General features: G+C 44.7%; 1 protein-coding gene across 1 annotated transcript in view; it reads left to right on the top strand.

The window, feature by feature from the left end:
* The window catches only part of LOC127919453 (adhesion G protein-coupled receptor L3-like), a 118,802-nt gene that overhangs the window by 842 nt on the left and 99,307 nt on the right, over positions 1-18,653 (top strand). The window lies entirely within an intron of this gene.

The raw sequence follows: 18,653 nt of genomic DNA, 5'->3' as shown, positions 1-18,653 counted from the left end.
GAGCTTCTCCCGTTAGCAGTGTTCGAGACTGATGATGCTCGGTAGCGGTGACGGGATGGAATGGGCGTCGCTCCCCGTCCCCGCGCGAGGTGCTGGTTTAGATACGCTCACATTCCTACCGTCTCGCTCCTCCAAATATTCAATAGAAACACACATTTTCGTTCATTTACCTTTCCTCAGTTAACGTTTCATCAACATGTCCGCCGCTCTGCGGGTAATAACAAACACAGTCATCTAGTTGTTTATGGTGTTTGAAAATAGCTGCTCCTTCTCGTGTCTCCTGTGTGTGGGTGAGTTTCTATTCTCACCGCTCTATCATGGTTCAAAACAACCCGAGAAGGGATGCGGTGCGGGGGGAGAGAGACTCGGGGGGAGAGAGACTCGGGGGGGTGGAAACATGTTGTTATGGCAGCCATATCCAGCCACTTGTGTGTTGTTCAGAAACCCGAACGCTCCATTTTCATCCAATAACACCAGATGGATTCAGAAGGTTTCTTGAAAAAAATTAAACAAGGCCAATGTTTCAGGACGTGTCCGTGTGACTCGAACGAATTAAACCTCTTATTTATATCAAGACACAAATGACCTTGATTTTTATGAACGGCAAAAAAAAAATGCAGCGTCCGATATCGATCAATAACGAATCAATAACATGATAGACTGGTAGGAGGTAATGACACGTCGTTATTTAACATTAACTGACATGGATTGACATTCATATGATCCCCAGACTGTATCATCTAAGGCTTACATTCCAGATGGCACCCTATTCCCTACACAAGTGCACTACTTTTGACCAGAGCCTTTATGGGGCCCTGCTGAAAAGTAGTGCACTAAATCGACTTCGTTAAAAGGCTACATTTCTGAGGGCCTTGGTAATGTTATAATGGCTGATAACTTTGTCTCGCTGTAGATGATTCATGGACACTGGTTTGTCTGTTCTGAAGAGAGAGGGTTGCAGATATATATCTCACTGATGCTCAGAGAGGCTTTGGGCAACGCGCACGCACACACACACAAACACGCACGCACGCACGCACGCACGCACGCACACGCACACACGCACACGCACACGCACACACACACACACACACACACATGCACATGCACATGCACACACAATATACACACATAACACACACAATATACACACAACACACAATATACACACAATATACACACATAACACACACAATATACACACATAACACTCACAATATACACACAATATACACACAATATACACACAACACACAATATACACACAACACACAATATACACACATAACACTCACAATATACACACAATGCACGCATGCAATCATACACACATCTCTGAATAGGCAAGTGTTCTCTTTGTGGTAGCTAGCTTGCCGTACCTTCGATTTAGAGATCCTACGAGATCAAGTGTCTTTCAAATATAGTTCATTCAGACAGCCTGGGATTGTGAGTATTCTGATTGTGGGTAGGGAGTTTTTCCTGATCACGTGACCTAACCAGGAAGTCCCCAGACCCCAGTTATGGCCTTGTAACGAGGGCCCAGAGATCTTCTTGATCAGGTCAGCTGGTCAGAGATGCCAGACGTGTCAAATGTTGAACCCTGTCACCTTTTGTAACTGTAAACATCACAGAGGTCCTGGTTCACTCTCCTTTACATATCCCATAGGTACTGAGTCAGGAGTTTCTCTACACTAACCTATACCATTAAAGGGGAAGGACATACAACTGTTCCAGGAGTTTCTCTACCCTAACGTATATCATTAAAGGGGATGGACATACAACTGTTCCAGGAGTTTCTCTACCCTAACCTATACCATTAAAGGGGAAGGGCTTACAACTGATCCAGGAGTTTCTCAACACTAACCTATACCATTAAAGGGGAAGGACATACAACTGTTCCAGGAGTTTCTCAACCCTAACCTATACCATTAAAGGGGAAGGGCTTACAACTGTTCCAGGTGTTCCTCAACTCTAACCTATACCATTAAAGGGGAAGGGCTTACAACTGTTCCAGGTGTTCCTCAACCCTAACCTATACCATTAAAGGGGAAGGGCGTACAACTGTTCCAGGTGTTCCTCAACCCTAACCTATACCATTAAAGGGGAAGGGCTTACAACTGATCCAGGAGTTTCTCAACACTAACCTATACCATTAAAGGGGATGGACATACAACTGTTCCAGGAGTTTCTTTACCCTAACCTATACCATTAAAGGGGAAGGGCTTACAACTGTTCCAGGTGTTCCTCAACCCTAACCTATACCATTAAAAGAGGGAAAACATAAGTGTTACTACACTCTATAGAATGCTGGATTAAAAACAACTACTTTTTTTTTTGGGGGGGTAACCCAGTGATGGGTTAATTTTGGACAGAACACGCGTTGGGTTGTTGGGATTACCCAAACATGGGTTTATTCAACCATCGGTTGGGTGTCTTTTACTCTCATGCTGGGTTGACCGAGTAACTGGTTAATTTTGAATGTAATCCTTAGGTTAATTTCAGGATACGTGGTTTATTAGAGACTTGGCTTTCAGCTAGATCTTATTGGCCACCCGTGAGAGTAGATGCCATTCATGCTCATCATGTTAAGTTTACATTCTGTAAATCCAAATGTTCCTTCTTTTTTGTTGTTTTTGCATTTGACACTTCTATAATATTAATATGAACTGTTCCTAGGTCAGTGTTTAGGGACAACTTAACTCACCAAACTGTTCCTAGGTCAGTGTTTAGGGACAACTTAACTCATTAAACACCAAACTGTTCCTAGGTCAGTGTTTAGGGACAACTTAACTCATTACACATCAAACTGTTCCTAGGTCAGTGTTTAGGGACAACTTAACTCATTACACATCAAACTGTTCCTAGGTCAGTATCTAGGGACAACTCAACTCATTAAACACCAAACTGTTCCTAGGTCAGTGTTTAGGGACAACTCAACTCATTAAACATCAAACTGTTCCTAGGTCAGTGTCTAGGGACAACTCAACTCATTACACATCAAACTGTTCCTAGGTCAGTGTCTAGGGACAACTTAACTCATTAAACACCAAACTGTTCCTAGGTCAGTGTTTAGGGACAACTTAACCCATTAAACATCAAACTGTTCCTAGGTCGGTGTCTAGGGACAACTTAACTCATTAAACACAAAACTGTTCCTAGGTCAGTGTCTAGGGACAACTTAACTCACCAAACTGTTCCTAGGTCAGTATCTAGGGACAACTCAACTCATTAAACATCAAACTGTTCCTAGGTCAGTGTTTAGGGACAACTCAACTCATTACACATCAAACTGTTCCTAGGTCAGTATCTAGGGACAACTTAACCCTTTCTCTACTCCAGACTAAAGACATGTCATGTCACAATGCATCTGAGGCCAGGACCCTAATGACCCCCCTCCCCCCAGCCAGTCTGAGTTATAGTGCATAGTGTTTCTGAGTCCAGGACCCTAATGACCCCCCTTCCCCCAGCCAGTCTGAGTTATAGTGCATAGTGTTTCTGAGTCCAGGACCCTAATGACCCCCCTTCCCCCAGCCAGTCTGAGTTATAGAGCATAGTGTTTCTGAGTCCAGGACCCTAATGACCCCCCCCCCCCCCCAGCCAGTCTGAGTGGTGTCATAGTGCATCTGAGGCCAGGTCCCTAATTACACTGTCTGACCCCCCCCACTCTTGTCTCCATTCTTCGTCCTGCTGACTACAGCGGTAGCTAATTAGGTCATTGTATCATCCAAGTATTATTCAAGTTGTTATGATGCAACTCATAGCAATAACATCGTTTTCTCCAGAACATAAAGACATATGTGATCATATGAGAAAAGAACACTGTAAAAAGCAATAAAATGCATTGTTGTGATGTGATTTTAAACCATGTCTAAGAACTGAAGATGTGGCATTAGTTCCCTAAACTATTACGTAGACTTTAACTCAACAGGCTTTAAAACCCAGGCAGTCACATAAATACAACAAGTCAGAGGCCCAATTATTAGGTGGAAAACTAACCGAACTGTTAAACCAGACATCTGAATATATATCTGTATCCCTGAATTGAAATAACGAGGTCGGATATATACCCAGCCATCCCTATGAAAGATCTAAAAATACTCTGTCAAGTGTGAAGACAGAAATCCTCTAAAACTAGGCAATATATCTCACTTTCCGCATCCCAAATTGCACCCTATTCCCTATATAGTGCACAGGAAATAGTGCGTTACACTCTTAGAAAGAAAGGTACTAAGTAGAAGCGTATTTGGTGCTGGGTAGGGTTCTGCATTAGAACCCCCTGTATATGGTTATACTCAGAATCCTCTTTGAAGGGTTCTACTGAGAACCGTTTTATCGTTGAAGGGTTCTACTGAGAACTGTTTTATCTTTGAAGGGTTCTACTGAGAACTGTTTTATCTTTGAAGGGTTCTACTGAGAACTGTTTTATCTTTGAAGGGTTCTACTGAGAACTGTTTTATCGTTGAAGGGTTCTACTGAGAACTGTTTTATCTTTGAAGGGTTCTACTGAGAACTGTTTTATCTTTGAAGGGTTCTACTGATAACCATTTTATCGTTGAAGGGTTCTACTGAGAACTGTTTTATCTTTGAAGGGTTCTACTGAGGAACCGTTTTTATCTTTGAAGGGTTCTACTGAGGAACCGTTTTTATCTGTGAAGGGTTCTACTGAGAACCGTTTTATCGTTGAAGGGTTCTACTGAGAACTGTTTTATCTTTGAAGGGTTCTACTGATAACCATTTTATCGTTGAAGGGTTCTACTGAGGAACTGTTTTTATCTTTGAAGGGTTCTACTGAGAACCGTTTTTATCTTTGAAGGGTTCTACTGAGAACTGTTTTATCGTTGAAGGGTTCTACTGAGAACCGTTTTATCGTTGAAGGGTTCTACTGAGAACCATTTTTATCTTTGAAGGGTTCTACTGAGAACCATTTTTATCTTTGAAGGGTTCTACTGAGAACCATTTTTATCTTTAAAGGGTTCTACTGAGAACCATTTTTATCGTTGAAGGGTTCTACTGAGAACCGTTTTATCGTTGAAGGGTTCTACTGAGAACCGTTTTTATCTTTGAAGGGTTCTACTGAGGAACCGTTTTTATCTTTGAAGGGTTCTACTGAGAACCGTTTTATCGTTGAAGGGTTCTACTGAGAACCATTTTTATCTTTGAAGGGTTCTACTGAGAACCGTTTTATCGTTGAAGGGTTCTACTGAGAACCATTTTTATCTTTGAAGGGTTCTTCCTAGAACCCTCTGAACATTTCAACCAGCTTTATTATCGTTTAAAATGTCATTATCTTTGACAATTCATTGCGTAATATATCACAAGGCCTTTATTTTGAGGGCCTCGTTATATCATAACACAGTGTTGTTAGGAAACTCCTCGTTTACAGGCCACATCAGACCTGCACTCAATTTACGCTGGTTTGCAAAGTGATGTTTAATTCCTATTGGAATCCAGCCAGAGATAGAACATCTAACAAGTGGATTTTTTTTTTTAATCACCCACAACCTCCGTTCAGAATGACTGCCAGGGTCAGGAAGAGATACTGAGACTACCTCAGTCGTCTAAACTGGAAGAACCAACTCAGTAACTGGTGCAATAAGTCCAACTACTAACAGATTGGATTAGTTTAGAAAAAACTTATGCTATTTATCTTTGTGTAGCATGTGTAGCATAAATCAGCCAATCAATGTACCTTCAGAAACTATTCATACTCCTTGACTTATTCCACATTTTGTTGTGTTACAGCCTGAATTCAAAATTGATGAAATATTTTTTTAATCTTACCCATCGACACACAATACCCCATAACGACAAAGTGAAAACAAGTTTTTAGACATTTTTTACAAATGTACTGAAATGTAAATACAGATATCTCATTTACATAAATATTCACACCCCTGAGAAATACTTTTTAGAAGCAGCGTTGGTGGTGATTACAATTTTGAGTTGTCTTGGGTATGTCTATATCAGCTTTGTTCATCTGGATTTAGGGATTTTCTCCCAATCTTCCTTTCAGATTTTCTCAAGCTCTGTTGTTAGATGGGGAGCGGCGGTGAACAGCAATCTTCAAGTCTTTCCATATATTTTCAATGGGATTCAAGTCTGGGCTTTGGCTGAGTCACTCAAGGACCTTCACATTATTGTTCTGCTCCAGTGATGCTGTGGCTGTATGCTTGGGGGTCATTGTCCTGTTGGAATGCACATCTTCACCCCCAACCTGTCGTCTGCCCTCAGAAAACCATGTTAGGGTTGAACCATGTGCCACTGAACAGCATCCCCATAACATGATGCTGCTGCCACCACCATGCTTCACGGTGGGGATGGTGTTATAAGGGTGTTGACCTGCAGACATAGCGCTTTGCATTCTGGTATGATGCTGCCGCCACCACCATGCTTCACGGTGGGGATGGTGTTATAAGGGTGATGACCCGTGCCTGGTTTTCTGTGGACATAGCGCTTTGCATTTCAGGCCAAAGATTGTTTCTTTCTAAATCATGTCCTAAACAATCAAGTTGTAGTGAATGATCAAAGGATTTTAGATGCACCTGAGCCCATAACAAAGAGGTGTGAATACTTATGTAAATTACATATTTCTGAATTTAATTTTCATAAAATTTGCACCAAATTACAAAAAAAACAAACATGTTTTCGCTTTTGTTATTATGCGGTATTGTGTGTAGATGCGTGAGAGAGAAAAAAACATATGTTTTGTCCATTTTGAATTCAGGCTGTAACACAACAAAATGTGGAATAAATCAAAGAGGTATTAATACTCTCTGAAGGCTCTGTATCTCACAGCAGACTGGAGCTATCAGCTCACTGCACATCCTGTAATGTGTGAATGAATGGCATGGGCTGGTTAACTACGGTCCTGATGGTTGATGTAGGGAATAGGGTTTCATTTGGGACACATCCTGTAATGTGTGAATGAATGGGATGGGCTGGTTAACTACGGTCCTGATGGTTGATGTAGGGAATAGGGTTTCATTTGGGACACATGCCGTAATGTGTGAATGAATGGGATGGGCTGGTTAACTACGGTCCTGATGGTTGATGTAGGGAATAGGGTTTCATTTGGGACACATGCCGTAATGTGTGAATGAATGGGATGGGCTGGTTAACTACGGTCCTGATGGTTGATGTAGGGAATAGGGTTTCATGTGGGACACATCCTGTAATGTGTGAATGAATGGGATGGGCTGGTTAACTACGGTCCTGATGGTTGATGTAGGGAATAGGGTTTCATTTGGGACACATCCTGTAATGTGTGAATGAATGGCATGGGCTGGTTAACTACGGTCCTGATGGTTGATGTAGGGAATAGGGTTTCATTTGGGACACATCCTGTAATGTGTGAATGAATGGGATGGGCTGGTTAACTACGGTCCTGATGGTTGATGTAGGGAATAGGGTTTCATTTGGGACACATCCTGTAATGTGTGAATGAATGGGATGGGCTGGTTAACTACGGTCCTGATGGTTGATGTAGGGAATAGGGTTTCATTTGGGACACATCCTGTAATGTGTGAATGAATGGGATGGGCTGGTTAACTACGGTCCTGATGGTTGATGTAGGGAATAGGGTTTCATTTGGGACACATCCTGTAATGTGTGAATGAATGGGATGGGCTGGTTAACTACGGTCCTGATGGTTGATGTAGGGAATAGGGTTTCATTTGGGACACATCCTGTAATGTGTGAATGAATGGGATGGGCTGGTTAACTACGGTCCTGATGGTTGATGTAGGGAATAGGGTTTCATTTGGGACACATCCTGTAATGTGTGAATGAATGGGATGGGCTGGTTAACTACGGTCCTGATGGTTGATGTAGGGAATAGGGTTTCATTTGGGACACATCCTGTAATGTGTGAATGAATGGGATGGGCTGGTTAACTACGGTCCTGATGGTTGATGTAGGGAATAGGGTTTCATTTGGGACACATCCTGTAATGTGTGAATGAATGGGATGGGCTGGTTAACTACGGTCCTGATGGTTGATGTAGGGAATAGGGTTTCATTTGGGACACATCCTGTAATGTGTGAATGAATGGGATGGGCTGGTTAACTACGGTCCTGATGGTTGATGTAGGGAATAGGGTTTCATTTGGGACACATCCTGTAATGTGTGAATGAATGGGATGGGCTGGTTAACTACGGTCCTGATGGTTGATGTAGGGAATAGGGTTTCATTTGGGACACATCCTGTAATGTGTGAATGAATGGGATGGGCTGGTTAACTACGGTCCTGATGGTTGATGTAGGGAATAGGGTTTCATTTGGGACACATCCTGTAATGTGTGAATGAATGGGATGGGCTGGTTAACTACGGTCCTGATGGTTGATGTAGGGAATAGGGTTTCATTTGGGACACATGCCGTAATTTGTGAATGAATGGGATGGGCTGGTTAACTACGGTCCTGATGGTTGATGTAGGGAATAGGGTTTCATTTGGGACACATCCTGTAATGTGTGAATGAATGGGATGGGCTGGTTAACTACGGTCCTGATGGTTGATGTAGGGAATAGGGTTTCATTTGGGACACATCCTGTAATGTGTGAATGAATGGGATGGGCTGGTTAACTACGGTCCTGATGGTTGATGTAGGGAATAGGGTTTCATTTGGGACACATACCGTAATGTGTGAATGAATGGGATGGGCTGGTTAACTACGGTCCTGATGGTTGATGTAGGGAATAGGGTTTCATTTGGGACACATCCTGTAATGTGTGAATGAATGGGATGGGCTGGTTAACTACGGTCCTGATGGTTGATGTAGGGAATAGGGTTTCATTTGGGACACATCCTGTAATGTGTGAATGAATGGGATGGGCTGGTTAACTACGGTCCTGATGGTTGATGTAGGGAATAGGGTTTCATTTGGGACACATACCATAATGTGTGAATGAATGGGATGGGCTGGTTAACTACGGTCCTGATGGTTGATGTAGGGAATAGGGTTTCATTTGGGACACATCCTGTAATGTGTGAATGAATGGGATGGGCTGGTTAACTACGGTCCTGATGGTTGATGTAGGGAATAGGGTTTCATTTGGGACACATCCTGTAATGTGTGAATGAATGGGATGGGCTGGTTAACTACGGTCCTGATGGTTGATGTAGGGAATAGGGTTTCATTTGGGACACATCCTGTAATGTGTGAATGAATGGGATGGGCTGCTTAACCCAGATTGGAGTTGAGGTCACAATGGTGGGGGAAGTGTTTGGTCTGGTAAAACCTCAATATGATCTAGCCTTATTACTAGGTCTGGTCATGTGATGTGGTAGATGTGGTCTATGTTACTCCATTATATAGAGGTAGAAAGGGTCTATGCTACTCCATTATATAGAGGTAGATGTGGTCTATGCTACTCCATTATATAGAGGTAGATGTGGTCTATGCTACTCCATTAGATAGAGGTAGATGTGGTCTATGTTACTCCATTAGATAGAGGTAGAAGGGGTCTATGTTACTCCATTAGAGAGAGGTAGATGTGGTCTATGCCACTCCATTAGATAGAGGTAGAAGGGGTCTATGTTACTCCATTAGATAGAGGTAGATGTGGTCTATGCTACTCCATTAGATAGAGGTAGATGTGGTCTATGCTACTCCATTAGATAGAGGTAGATGTGGTCTATGCTACTCCATTAGATAGAGGTGGTCTATGCTACTCCATTAGATAGAGGTAGATGTGGTCTATGCTACTCCATTAGATAGAGGTAGATGTGGTCTATGCTACTCCATTAGATAGAGGTGGTCTATGCTACTCCATTAGATAGAGGTAGATGTGGTCTATGCTACTCCATTAGATAGAGGTAGATGTGGTCTATGCTACTCCATTAGATAGAGGTGGTCTATGCTACTCCATTAGATAGAGGTAGATGTGGTCTATGCTACTCCATTAGATAGAGGTAGATGTGGTCTATGCTACTCCATTAGATAGAGGTGGTCTATGCTACTCCATTAGATAGAGGTAGAGGTGGTCTATGCTACTCCATTAGATAGAGGTGGTCTATGCTACTCCATTAGATAGAGGTGGTCTATGCTACTCCATTAGATAGAGGTGGTCTATGCTACTCCATTAGATAGAGGTGGTCTATGCTACTCCATTAGATAGAGGTAGATGTGGTCTATGCTACTCCATTAGATAGAGGTAGATGTGGTCTATGCTACTCCATTAGATAGAGGTAGATGTGGTCTATGCTACTCCATTATATAGAGGTGGTCTATTCTACTCCATTAGATAGAGGTAGATGTGGTCTATGCTACTCCATTAGATAGAGGTGGTCTATGCTACTCCATTAGATAGAGGTAGATGTGGTCTATGCTACTCCATTAGATAGAGGTAGATGTGGTCTATGCTACTCCATTAGATAGAGGTGGTCTATGCTACTCCATTAGATAGAGGTAGAGGTGGTCTATGCTACTCCATTAGATAGAGGTGGTCTATGCTACTCCATTAGATAGAGGTGGTCTATGCTACTCCATTAGATAGAGGTGGTCTATGCTACTCCATTAGATAGAGGTGGTCTATGCTACTCCATTAGATAGAGGTAGATGTGGTCTATGCTACTCCATTAGATAGAGGTGGTCTATGCTACTCCATTAGATAGAGGTGGTCTATGCTACTCCATCAGATAGAGGTAGATGTGGTCTATGCTACTCCATTAGATAGAGGTGGTCTATGCTACTCCATTAGATAGAGGTGGTCTATGCTACTCCATTAGATAGAGGTAGATGTGGTCTATGCTACTCCATTAGATAGAGGTGGTCTATGCTACTCCATTAGATAGAGGTGGTCTATGCTACTCCATTATATAGAGGTGGTCTATGCTACTCCATTAGATAGAGGTGGTCTATGCTACTCCATTAGATAGAGGTGGTCTATGCTACTCCATTAGATAGAGGTGGTCTATGCTACTCCATTAGATAGAGGTAGATGTGGTCTATGCTACTCCATTAGATAGAGGTGGTCTATGCTACTCCATTAGATAGAGGTGGTCTATGCTACTCCATTATATAGAGGTGGTCTATGCTACTCCATTAGATAGAGGTGGTCTATGCTACTCCATTAGATAGAGGTGGTCTATGCTACTCCATTAGATAGAGGTGGTCTATGCTACTCCATTAGATAGAGGTAGATGTGGTCTATGGTTTAGTAATGGGAGGAGCCGTAGGAGGACAGGCCCATTGGAATGGCTGGAACACATCAAACATACGGAACCCACGTTTTGACTCCATTCCATCTATTCCAGTTCCATTAGTTCCATCCAGCCATAACAATGAGCCTGTCCCTCTATAGCTCCTCCCAACCAGCCTCCACTGTGTCACACAGATACAGATAAACCTTTCAAACCAAGCCGTTTTTTCCCACTAATCTCAGCATCTAGAATACTTTTTGTTTTTCCCTACTGTTCTTTCTATATGAAAGGTTTTGCCGGAGACCAAGCCTCTACTGTTATATACTGCCAACCTCCCTAGCCATGATTGTGGTAAAGTTCTGCTATGGCTTTAGTGTGAAATGTAGCCGCAACGCTGAGGCGGCATTGGCACGGGCTACGCTCTTAATCTCTTGATGGTTGTTATGCAGAGCCTGTTACTACGATCCTCCTGGCAGTTTTGAAACTTCACGAGGCCTGGAACAGTGGTCTATGGTACTGTATCTCCCTGCTAGAGGTGTCACTACAGACCCTGGTTCAGTGGTCTAAGGCCCTGCATCTCCCTGCTAGAGGTGTCACTACAGACCCTGGTTCAGTGGTCTAAGGCCCTATATCTCCCTGCTAGAGGTGTCACTACAGACCCTGGTTCAGTGGTCGATGGTACTGTATCTCCCTGCTGGAGGTGTCACTACAGACCCTGGTTCAGTGGTCTAAGGCCCTATATCTCCCTGCTAGAGGTGTCACTACAGACCCTGGTTCAGTGGTCTATGGTACTGTATCTCCCTGCTAGAGGCGTCACTACAGATCCTGGTTCAGTGGTCTAAGGCCCTGCATCTCCCTGCTAGAGGTGTCACTACAGACCCTGGTTCAGTGGTCTATGGTACTGTATCTCCCTGCTAGAGGCGTCACTACAGACCCTGGTTCAGTGGTCTAAGGCCCTGCATCTCCCTGCTAGAGGTGTCACTACAGACCCTGGTTCAGTGGTTTATGGTACTGTATCTCCCTGCTGGAGGCGTCACTACAGACCCTGGTTCAGTGGTCTATGGTACTGTATCTCCCTGCTAGAGGTGTCACTACAGACCCTGGTTCAGTAGTTTATGGTACTGTATCTCCCTGCTAGAGGTGTCACTACAGACCCTGGTTCAGTGGTCTATGGTACTGTATCTCCCTGCTAGAGGTGTCTCTACAGACCCTGGTTCAGTGGTCTAAGGTACTGCATCTCCCTGCTAGAGGCGTCACTACAGACCCTGGTTCAGTGGTCTAAGGCACTGTATCTACCTGCTAGAGGTGTCACTACAGACCCTGGTTCAGTGGTCTAAGGCACTGTATCTACCTGCTAGAGGCGTCACTACAGACCCTGGTTCAGTGGTCTAAGGCACTATATCTCCCTGCTAGAGGTGTCTCTACAGACCCTGGTTCAGTGGTCTAAGGTACTGTATCTACCTGCTAGAGGCGTCACTACAGACCCTGGTTCAATTCCAGGCTGTATCACAACCGGTTGTGATCGAGAAAGGGAAGGGGGATACCCAGTCAGTTGTTCAACTGAAATGTTTCTTCCTCATTTAACCCAACCACTCTGAATCAGAGAGGTGCGGGAGGCCAGTCCCATAGGGCGGCTCACAATTATCCCATCCTCGACAGGGTTAGTGTTAGGGTCAGGGTTAGGCTTAGGGGTTAGGGTCAGGGTCAGGGTCAGGGTTAGGGTTAGGGTTAGGGTCAGGGTTAGGGTCAGGGTCAGGGTTAGGGTTAGGGTCAGGGTCAGCGTCAGGGTTAGGGTCAGGGTCAGGGTTAGGGTCAGGGTTAGGGTTAGGGTCAGGGTTAGGGACAGGGTTAGGGTTTAGGGTTAGGGTTAGGGACAGGGTTAGGGGTTAGGGTTTCGCCGGGGTAGATCGCCATTGTAAAAAAAAAATGTTCTTAACTGACATGCCTAGTTAAAGGTAAAAAAAAAAAATTGTCACTTCACCCATCTCTTCTCATCGCCACAATAACTGTTTTCTATTCTACAACTGGATGGATCTGTGGGAATAAATATCACAGAATGACGAAAAATATTGGAATGAAGTAGGCTAATTAAATTTAAGTAATCAAATGGCTGCTTCCTGAAACTCCCAAAGTCATCCCCCATAGTTATAATACATGTGAAGCAATAGTCTACCCGGGTGGTCAACTATTTCAGCACCGTCAATAGTCTACCCGGGTGGTCAACTATTTCAACACCGTCAATAGTCTACCCGGTGGTCAACTATTTCAGCACCGTCAATAGTCTACCCGGGTGGTCAACTATTTCAGCACCGTCAATAGTCTACCCGGGTGGTCAACTATTTCAACACCGTCAATAGTCTACCCGGGTGGTCAACTATTTCAGCACCGTCAATAGTCTACCCGGTGGTCAACTATTTCAGCACCGTCAATAGTCTACCCGGTGGTCAACTATTTCAGCACCGTCAATAGTCTACCCGGTGGTCAACTATTTCAGCACTGTCAATAGTCTACCCGGGTGGTCAACTATTTCAACACCGTCAATAGTCTACCCGGGTGGTCAACTATTTCAGCACCGTCAATAGTCTACCCGGTGGTCAACTATTTCAACACCGTCAATAGTCTACCCGGTGGTCAACTATTTCAGCACCGTCAATAGTCTACCCGGGTGGTCAACTATTTCAGCACCGTCAATAGTCTACCCGGTGGTCAACTATTTCAGCACCGTCAATAGTCTACCCGGTGGTCAACTATTTCAGCACCGTCAATAGTCTACCCGGTGGTCAACTATTTCAGCACCGTCAATAGTCTACCCGGTGGTCAACTATTTCAGCACCGTCAATAGTCTACCCGGTGGTCAACTATTTCAACACTGTCAATAGTCTACCCGGTGGTCAACTATTTCAACACCGTCAATAGTCTACCCGGTGGTCAACTATTTCAGCACCGTCAATAGTCTACCCGGTGGTCAACTATTTCAGTACCGTCAATAGTCTACCCGGTGGTCAACTATTTCAGCACCGTCAATAGTCTACCCGGTGGTCAACTATTTCAGCACCGTCAATAGTCTACCCGGGTGGTCAACTATTTCAGCACCGTCAATAGTCTACCCGGGTGGTCAACTATTTCAGCACCGTCAATAGTCTACCCGGTGGTCAACTATTTCAGCACCGTCAATAGTCTACCCGGTGGTCAACTATTTCAGCACCGTCAATAGTCTACCCGGGTGGTCAACTATTTCAGCACCGTCAATAGTCTACCCGGTGGTCAACTATTTCAGCACCGTCAATAGTCTACCCGGTGGTCAACTATTTCAGCACCGTCAATAGTCTACCCGGTGGTCAACTATTTCAGCACCGTCAATAGTTTTCAGCACCGTCAATCTACCCGGTGGTCAACTATTTCAGCACCGTCAATAGTCTACCCGGTGGTCAACTATTTCAGCACCGTCAATAGTCTACCCGGTGGTCAACTATTTCAGCACCGTCAATAGTCTACCCGGTGGTCAACTATTTCTACCCGTCTACCCGGTGGTCAACTATTTCAGCACCGTCAATAGTCTACCCGGTGGTCAACTATTTCAGCACCGTCAATAGTCTACCCGGTGGTCAACTATTTCAGCACCGTCAATAGTCTACCCGGTGGTCAACTATTTCAGCACCGTCAATAGTCTACCCGGTGGTCAACTATTTCAGCACCGTCAATAGTCTACCCGGTGGTCAACTATTTCAGCACCGTCAATAGTCTACCCGGTGGTCAACTATTTCAGCACCGTCAATAGTCTACCCGGTGGTCAACTATTTCAGCACCGTCAATAGTCTACCCGGTGGTCAACTATTTCAGCACCGTCAATAGTCTACCCGGTGGTCAACTATTTCAGCACCGTCAATAGTCTACCCGGTGGTCAACTATTTCAGCACCGTCAATAGTCTACCCGGTGGTCAACTATTTCAGCACCGTCAATAGTCTACCCGGTGGTCAACTATTTCAGCACCGTCAATAGTCTACCCGGTGGTCAACTATTTCAGCACCGTCAATAGTCTACCCGGTGGTCAACTATTTCAGCACCGTCAATAGTCTACCCGGTGGTCAACTATTTCAGCACCGTCAATAGTCTACCCGGTGGTCAACTATTTCAACACCGTCAATAGTCTACCCGGTGGTCAACTATTTCAACACCGTCAATAGTCTACCCGGTGGTCAACTATTTCAGCACCGTCAATAGTCTACCCGGTGGTCAACTATTTCAGCACCGTCAATAGTCTACCCGGTGGTCAACTATTTCAGCACCGTCAATAGTCTACCCGGTGGTCAACTATTTCAGCACCGTCAATAGTCTACCCGGTGGTCAACTATTTCAGCACCGTCAATAGTCTACCCGGTGGTCAACTATTTCAGCACCGTCAATAGTCTACCCGGGTGGTCAACTATTTCAGCACCGTCAATAGTCTACCCGGTGGTCAACTATTTCAGCACCGTCAATAGTCTACCCGGTGGTCAACTATTTCAACACCGTCAATAGTCTACCCGGTGGTCAACTATTTCAGCACCGTCAATAGTCTACCCGGTGGTCAACTATTTCAGCACCGTCAATAGTCTACCCGGTGGTCAACTATTTCAGCACCGTCAATAGTCTACCCGGTGGTCAACTATTTCAGCACCGTCAATAGTCTACCCGGGTGGTCAACTATTTCAGCACCGTCAATAGTCTACCCGGTGGTCAACTATTTCAGCACCGTCAATAGTCTACCCGGTGGTCAACTATTTCAGCACCGTCAATAGTCTACCCGGTGGTCAACTATTTCAACACCGTCAATAGTCTACCCGGTGGTCAACTATTTCAGCACCGTCAATAGTCTACCCGGTGGTCAACTATTTCAGCACCGTCAATAGTCTACCCGGTGGTCAACTATTTCAGCACCGTCAATAGTCTACCCGGTGGTCAACTATTTCAGCACTGTCAATAGTCTACCCGGGTGGTCAACTATTTCAACACCGTCAATAGTCTACCCGGGTGGTCAACTATTTCAGCACCGTCAATAGTCTACCCGGTGGTCAACTATTTCAACACCGTCAATAGTCTACCCGGTGGTCAACTATTTCAGCACCGTCAATAGTCTACCCGGGTGGTCAACTATTTCAGCACCGTCAATAGTCTACCCGGTGGTCAACTATTTCAGCACCGTCAATAGTCTACCCGGTGGTCAACTATTTCAGCACCGTCAATAGTCTACCCGGTGGTCAACTATTTCAGCACCGTCAATAGTCTACCCGGGTGGTCAACTATTTCAGCACCGTCAATAGTCTACCCGGTGGTCAACTATTTCAGCACCGTCAATAGTCTACCCGGTGGTCAACTATTTCAACACTGTCAATAGTCTACCCGGTGGTCAACTATTTCAACACCGTCAATAGTCTACCCGGTGGTCAACTATTTCAGCACCGTCAATAGTCTACCCGGTGGTCAACTATTTCAGCACCGTCAATAGTCTACCCGGTGGTCAACTATTTCAGCACCGTCAATAGTCTACCCGGTGGTCAACTATTTCAGCACCGTCAATAGTCTACCCGGGTGGTCAACTATTTCAGCACCGTCAATAGTCTACCCGGGTGGTCAACTATTTCAGCACCGTCAATAGTCTACCCAGTGGTCAACTATTTCAGCACCGTCAATAGTCTACCCGGTGGTCAACTATTTCAGCACCGTCAATAGTCTACCCGGGTGGTCAACTATTTCAGCACCGTCAATAGTCTACCCGGTGGTCAACTATTTCAGCACCGTCAATAGTCTACCCGGTGGTCAACTATTTCAGCACCGTCAATAGTCTACCCGGTGGTCAACTATTTCAGCACCGTCAATAGTCTACCCGGTGGTCAACTATTTCAACACCGTCAATAGTCTACCCGGTGGTCAACTATTTCAGCACCGTCAATAGTCTACCCGGTGGTCAACTATTTCAGCACCGTCAATAGTCTACCCGGTGGTCAACTATTTCAGCACCGTCAATAGTCTACCCGGTGGTCAACTATTTCAGCACCGTCAATAGTCTACCCGGGTGGTCAACTATTTCAGCACCGTCAATAGTCTACCCGGTGGTCAACTATTTCAGCACCGTCAATAGTCTACCCGGTGGTCAACTATTTCAGCACCGTCAATAGTCTACCCGGTGGTCAACTATTTCAGCACCGTCAATAGTCTACCCGGTGGTCAACTATTTCAGCACCGTCAATAGTCTACCCGGTGGTCAACTATTTCAGCACCGTCAATAGTCTACCCGGTGGTCAACTATTTCAGCACCGTCAATAGTCTACCCGGTGGTCAACTATTTCAGCACCGTCAATAGTCTACCGGGGTGGTCAACTATTTCAGCACCGTCAATAGTCTACCCGGGTGGTCAACTATTTCAGCACCGTCAATAGTCTACCCGGTGGTCAACTATTTCAGCACCGTCAATAGTCTACCCGGTGGTCAACTATTTCAGCACCGTCAATAGTCTACCCGGTGGTCAACTATTTCAGCACCGTCAATAGTCTACCCGGTGGTCAACTATTTCAGCACCGTCAATAGTCTACCCGGTGGTCAACTATTTCAGCACCGTCAATAGTCTACCCGGTGGTCAACTATTTCAGCACCGTCAATAGTCTACCCGGTGGTCAACTATTTCAGCACCGTTTCACTTTGAGACAAGCCTATGGACTCTTCTTGATGAATCAATCAATGTCAGGTTTATTTTTCTTCTCCCTGAATCTCCAGTTGGATATTGGTTAGACTACAACTAGGCTGTGGAAATGTTAGCTACGTTCAGGTGGGTGCTGCTCATGATCATCTAGTCTCGGTGGGTTAGGGGTTAGGGGTTAGGGGTTAGGGGTTAGGGTTAGGGGTTGAGGTGGGTGCTGCTCATGATCATCTAGTCTCGGTGGGTTAGGGGTTAGGGGTTAGGGGTTAGGGGTTAGGGTTAGGGGTTGAGGTGGGTGCTGCTCCTGATCATCTTGTCTAGGTGGGTTAGGGTTAGGGGTTAGGGGTTAGGGTTAGGGGTTAGGGGTTGAGGTGGGTGCTGCTCCTGATCATCTAGTCTAGGTGGGTTAGGGTTAGGGGTTAGGGGTTAGGGGTTAGGGTTAGGGTTAGGGTTGAGGTGGGTGCTGCTCCTGATCATCTAGTCTAGGTGGGTTAGGGATAGGGGTTAGGGTTAGGGGTTAGGGGTTAGGGTTAGGGTTAGGGTTATATATGTTACAGCGTGTTATTATAAATTTATATATATATATATCATTTAGCATGTTATAATGTAGTCTAAATCAGGTGTTAATCTATCACTGATCAGAATCATACTGTTGTCTAAATCAGGTGTTAATCTATCACTGATCAGAAACATAATGTAGTCTAAATCAGGTGTTAATCTATCACTGATCAGAAACATTTAGCATGCTATAATGTAGTCTAAATCAGGTGTTAGTCTATCACTGATCAGAATCATTTAGCATGCTATACTGTAGTCTAAATAATGGATTTCTTTGTGATG

Source organism: Oncorhynchus keta, unplaced genomic scaffold, assembly GCF_023373465.1.
Source record: "Oncorhynchus keta strain PuntledgeMale-10-30-2019 unplaced genomic scaffold, Oket_V2 Un_contig_1671_pilon_pilon, whole genome shotgun sequence".
Taxonomy (NCBI): Eukaryota; Metazoa; Chordata; class Actinopteri; order Salmoniformes; family Salmonidae; genus Oncorhynchus; species Oncorhynchus keta.
The sequence above is the reverse complement of the archived record's forward strand: the minus strand, read 5'-3'. Positions and strand labels throughout refer to the sequence as shown.